Genomic DNA, 6108 nt, shown 5'->3' with positions numbered 1-6108 from the left:
GATCGTGACCTGAGCCGAAGCCGGACGCTCAACCGACTGAGCCACCCAGGCGCCCCTCATTCCTCTCCTATTTTCCATCGCTGCCTTTTTGTTTTCATTTATCTGAAATTTTCTTGATATAAATGACAACATCTTCATTGAAATTTTTTCTACCATGCTACCTTTAATTTTCAAAAGGTTTTTCTTCTTCTCTGTTCCTTTAGTATAACATCTTGTTCTCTTTTTAGTAATATGATTAAGTGTGTGTGTGTGTATTTTTTCTTTTCTTTGTATTGTCTGTTTCCTTCAGGAATTTTTTTTCCTATTTTTGTCACTGTTTTTCACAATTGAGACTTCAATCAAACAGCTGGTGATACTTGGTTGACTATTCTGTTCATATTTAAGAGCGAGGCCTTGGGGCTCAGGCGGTTAAGCTTCTGACTCTTGATTTCAACTCAGGTCATGATCTCATGGTTCAGTTCCTGAGTTCAAGCCCCACATTGGCCTCTGTGCTGACAATGTGGAGCCTGCTTGGGATTCTTTCTTCCTCTCAAAATGTTCCTCCCCTGCTTGTGCTCTCTCTTTCTCTGAAAATAAATAAACTTTAAAAAAATATTTATTTATTTTTGAGACAGAGAGAGACACTGTGAGTGGTGGAGGGGCAGAGAGAAAGGGAGACCCAGAATCCTGAGCAGCTCCACGCTCCAGGCTCCAGGCTCCAGTCTCCTAGCTGTGAGCACAGGACCCAATGCAGGGCTCGAACTCATGAAGCACGAGATCATGACCTGAGCCGAAGTGGGATGCTTAACCAACTGAGCCACCCAGGTGCCCCAATAAATAAACTTAAAAAAAAATAGAGTGAGGCATTAAAAACCTGATTGGCAGTTCAGCTTGAGTGGGTTTGTTGATTCTTGACTTTACTGCTAGTGATTGTGTCAGGGTGTCCCCCATATGTGTCTCAGGAGATCTTTACTTTGGGACTATTCAGTTTCTTGAGAGAATTATCTCCAAGTTTCTTGCCTGGCTGCTGGACTTTTAGAGTTGTAGCATCCCAGAGGGGTGGGATTCCCACCATTTAGAATGCAGATCTGCATGGAATGTTCCTGGTTCCACCCCTCTACCACTACAACAGTGCCTGGTATCTCCAACCTAAGAGCTTTTGTGGGTTCATTTTCTCGGGGGAAAAAGATTTCCAGTCTCTTGCTACAGAAAAATGGATGTTCTTGGTAGGATGAAGATGTTTACCAGTTTTGTGTCTAGGCTTTCAATCAGACACTCTTTTTAGCCTTGTGCCTTACTTGTATCTTCAGGTTTGAGTCTTGTCTGGGTTGTGTGGAGCAGATCAGCCTTGTATTTTATCAGGTCCCCCTTTATAGGCAATCCAGATGTAGCTTCTTTCATCTTGCTTCAGTTGTCACTTCAGCATGTTTTCCATCTTCTTGTCTTTTCTGTTTTGGTCTTGTCTTCTCTATCATTATCCTTGTTGTTCCTTTCATTTGTTAATTCAACAAATACTATTGAGTACCTTCAAGTGCCAGGCACTATTCTTGGTGCTTAGGATACAATAAGGAAGAAAATCTATCCCTTCCCTATAGAACTTACATTTTAGAGAGATAGTTTTAAAAAAGCATAATAAAGTATATTGTATGTTATGTTATAAGGTGACAAGTGTGGCTATAATCTGAATGTTTGTGTCACCCCAAATTTTATATGTTGAAATCCTAACACCCAAGGTGATAGTATTAGGAGGTGAGGTCTTCAGGAGGTGATTAGGCCCTCATGATTAGGATTAGTGCCCTTGTGAAAGAGACCCCAGAGAGCTAGCTTGTCCCTTCTGCTATGTGAGGTTACAGTGAAAAGATGGCTACCAGTGAGGAAACAGGTTCTCATAAGACACTGAATTTGCCAGCGTCTTGATCTTGGACTTCCCAACCGCCAGATCTGTGAGACGTAAATTTCTCTTGTTTATAAGCCACTCAGTCTGTGGTATTTTTGTTCTAGCTGCTCAGCCAGAGTAACATAAGTGCCACGGAAAAGTACAGCAGGATCAGGAGGATAAGAAATTCTCGGGTTGGGGGAAGCATAGGTTGTACTTTTTTTTGTTGTTCTAGAACTTAAAAATATTAACTAAGTTTATTTAGAGGTAAGGAGTCAAATCATGATTCTACAAGTAGCAAATTTTGTGTTTATCCTTTGAAATTCTAAAAATATGGAGTGCTTCATGAATTTGTAGCATCCTTGCACAGGGGCCATGCTAAATCTCTGTAACATTCCAATTTTGGTATATGTGTTGCTGAAGGGAGTACTGGCTGTAATTTTAAATAGGGTTAACCTAGGCTTCATGAAGAAGAAGGTATTTGAATAAAGCAGTGACTCTCAACTGTAGGGGTGGGGGTTTGCCTTGTGGAGGACATTTGGCAATGTCTAGAGACCTTTCTGGTTGTAATCACTAAGGGATGATTCAGCAGTGCTGCTGGCATCTACTGGGTGGAGGCCAGGGATGCTCTTAAGCATCCTACAATGCATGGGACAGCTCCCTACAACAAAGAATTATCTGGCCCAAAATATTAGTAGTGCTGAGGATGAGAAACCTTGCATTAAAAACTTAGAGGCAGTGAGGGTGTTGGATATGCAGAGGTCTGAGGGAGGAGCATTCTAGGAAAAGAGAAAAGCCATGGCAAAGGCCCTAAGATGGGAATGTGACAGGTTTTTTAGAGAAACTGAATGTAGGCCCAGAAGCATAATAGGACATGAGGTAAGATGAAGAGGGGCAACATTATGTAGTGACTTGGGGGGTCATTGCAGGGACTTTGGCTTTTATTCTGAGCCAGTGGAGGTTTTGATGGCGAGAACTTGTCATGATAGGATTTAGCTTTCACAGAATCACTCTGGCTGTTGTGTATGGATTATTGGAGGGAAAGTGAGAGATGATATAGAGCAGTGGTAGGTAGCAGTGGAGATGGATGTATGTTGAAGCTAGAACAATAGGATTTCCTGAAGGGTCGAATGAAAAATGTAAGAGAAAGAGAGGAGTGAAAAATGGCTTCAGGTTGTTGGGGGGAGCAATTGGAATGAGGGAGTTACTGTCAACTGAGGTAGGAAAGACTGGTAGAGCAGATTGGGTGGGGAGAAATTAGTAGTTCAGTTTTTAGAATGGTGTGTTTGAAATCCATATTAGACATCTGAGTGAATATGTTAAATAGTTGGTTGGATAGGTTAGAGGTTTAAGAGTAGGAATCTGGGTAATGTAAACATGTAGATGTTAATTTTTTTAATGTTTGTTTGTTTGTTTATTGAGGGGGAGAGAGAGAGAGAGAGCGAGCAAGCTGGGAGGGGCATAGAGAGAGGGAGACAGAGAATCCTAAGCAGACTCTACATGCTGAGCACAGAGCAGAACATGGGGCTCAAACTCATGAACTGTGAGATAATGCCCTGAGCCAAAACCAAGAGTCGGATGCTTAACCGACTGAGCCACCTAAGTGCCCCCAACAGCCCCAGATTTTTAACCCATTCCAGCATCAACCGTAAATCCCTAATCTTATTTGAATACCATCTAAATCAAATGTGGATGAGAGTCAAGGTGTAATTCATCCTAAGGCAAAAATCTTATTCAGCTGTGAACCTGTGAAACCATACAAATTACCTGCTTCCAAAATACAATCTGTGGAACAGACAATAGGGTAGACATTCCCATTCCAGAAGGGAGAAATTGGAAAGAAAACAGATGTCCTAGATTCCAAGCAAGTCTGAAACCTAGCAGGGCAAATTCCATTAGATTTTAAGGCTCAAGAATTATCCTCTTTGGGTTGATGCTCTGTTCTTTGGCCCACTGGTGTGTGTGGCAGGCTCACCCTTGAGGCCCTGGACGTTGGCAGTCTGGCCCATTGAAACTGAGGATTCAGCCTTTTCCCCCTAGGGCCTCTTTCCTCTGGGCCTATAGTGGTGGCAGCAGCCCTGCTGACTCTGAATTGCCTTGAGGTAATTCTTCCCTTTTCTTGAAGGATAACACCTCTTGGCAGTCACATAGGTCTATTGTCCTGTCCTGTGGAATCCCAGAAGTGTGAAAGCCTTCCTTCATTATGTCCTGTCTCTTTCCCCTTTAGTCTAAGATGGCAGTGTTTCTGCTGATAGAACTCTATCTCTATTCCTGGCTTCTGCTGAGTTGGCTAATTAGGATCCGTGAGTCACACCTGTGACCTCTTATTCAAAAGACTGTCCAGCCATAACCTTGGTGTTGCCTCCTGAACATGCTTTCACATTTTGTTATATGGATAGGCTGAGATTTTTCCAGATCTTCAAGTTATGGTTCCTTTTTGCCTAACAATTCCTTCTTCAATGTATCTTTCTCCTCTCACATTTTACTATGAGCAGCAAGCAGAAACCAGGCCCCACCTTCAACATTGCTTAGCAATCTCCTTAGCTAAATATGCACGTTCCGCACTTACAATTTTTACCTTCCACCCGACACTAGGATACAATTCATCCAAGTTCTTTTTTACTTTATATCAATCAAATTCTGTCCAGTTTCTAATAGCATGCTCCTCATTTCTTTCTGAGATCTCACCAGAATCATCTTTAATATCCGTATTCCTACCAAAAGTCTCTGTAAAGGCAATCTAGGCTTTATGTAGCATGCACCTCAAAACTCTCCCAGTCTTTGCCCATTCCCAGTTTTTTCCTTAAATTTTTAATATTTTATTTATTTTTCTTAAATTTTTTAACATTTATTTATTTTTGAGACAGAGAAAGACAGAGCAAGAATGGGGGAGGGTCAGAGAGAGAGGGAGACACAGAATCCAAAATAGGCTCCAGGCTCCGAGCTGTCAGCACAGAGCCTGACACGGGGCTCACACTCATGGACCGCAAGATCATGACCCAAGCCAAAGTCGGACGCTCAACTGACTGAGCCACCCAGGCGCCCCTTTAATATTTATTTTTGAGAGAGAGAGAGAGACAGAGCATGAGCAGGTGAGGGGCAGAGAGAGAGGGAGACACAGAACCTGAAGTAGGCCCCAGGCTCTGAGCTGTCAGCACAGAGCCCCATACAGGACTCAAACTCACGAACCATGAGATCATGACCTGAGCCGAAGTTGGATGCTTAACCAATTGAGCCACCCAGGCACTCCTGCCCATTCCCAGTTTTAAAGTCACTTCTAGGGCCGCCTGCGTGGCTCAGTCAGTTGAGCATCTGACTCTTGTTTTCAGCTCAGTTTGTGATCCCAGGGTTGTGGGATTGAGCCCCGAATTGGGCTCCCCTGTTTAACATTCTGTCTTTCTCTCCCTCTTCCCCTTTCTCCTGCTAGCAATCTCTCAGTATATCTCTAAAATAAACAAAAAAATAAAGCCACTTCCATATTTTTATGTATCTGTTACAGCAACATCCCACTTCTTGGTAACCAAAATCTGTATCAGTGTACTAGGGCTGCCATAACAAAATACCACAGACTGTGTGGCTTAAACAACAGAAATATATTTTCCCACAGTTCTGAAGGCTAGACATCCAAGTTCAAGATGTTGGCAAGTTTGGTTTCTTCCAAGGCCTCTCTCCTTGGCTTGTAGGTGGCCATCTTCTCACTGTCTTCACATGATCTTTCCTCTGTGCATCCCTGATGTCTCTTTGTGTGTCCCAATATTCCCTTTCTTATGAGGACACATCAGTCAGGTTGTATTAGGGCCCACCCATATGGTGGCTTCATTTTAATTTAATCACCTCTTTAAAGACCTTATCTCCAGTATGGTGGCATTCTGAGGTACTATGGGTAAGGTTTCAACATATGAATATGGCTAGATGCAACTTAACCCATAGCAATCACTCAGCATGAATAATCAGCTGCAGAACTTGTTAGATTTGCCTGCATAATAATCCTGTTTTCTTCCTAGTACTATGAAGCATTCCTTCGACACTCCCCAGTTGAGCCCTGCCTTCTGTTTCATGAAGGTGGGTACTGGTGTGAGTTCATAGTTCACACCAGTAGCTGAGGACACAATGGCCATCATCACTTTCCATCCTCAGGAATTAAGACAGGTGGGACTTACAGAATTAATAAGGGGTAGCTTTTGTAGCAGCCCTTATTTTCACTATCTTCCAGTTGGTTTTGGAAGTTTCAGGGCAGATAGCAGAAACTACAC

The 6108-nt window shown here is 42.7% G+C and overlaps 1 non-coding gene across 1 annotated transcript; it reads right to left on the bottom strand.

Moving 5' to 3' along the window:
• Nucleotides 1-2182: 2182 nt before the first annotated feature.
• LOC125932436 (U6 spliceosomal RNA) lies at nucleotides 2183-2285 on the bottom strand. Its single transcript, XR_007460607.1, has one exon. It is a non-coding gene; the product is annotated as a U6 spliceosomal RNA (small nuclear RNA).
• Nucleotides 2286-6108: the final 3823 nt, after the last annotated feature.

The sequence above is a fragment of the Panthera uncia genome, chromosome X (assembly GCF_023721935.1).
Source record: "Panthera uncia isolate 11264 chromosome X, Puncia_PCG_1.0, whole genome shotgun sequence".
Lineage (NCBI taxonomy): Eukaryota > Metazoa > Chordata > Mammalia > Carnivora > Felidae > Panthera > Panthera uncia.
Note: the sequence above shows the minus strand (reverse complement) of the source record. Positions and strands in the feature narration are given on the sequence as shown.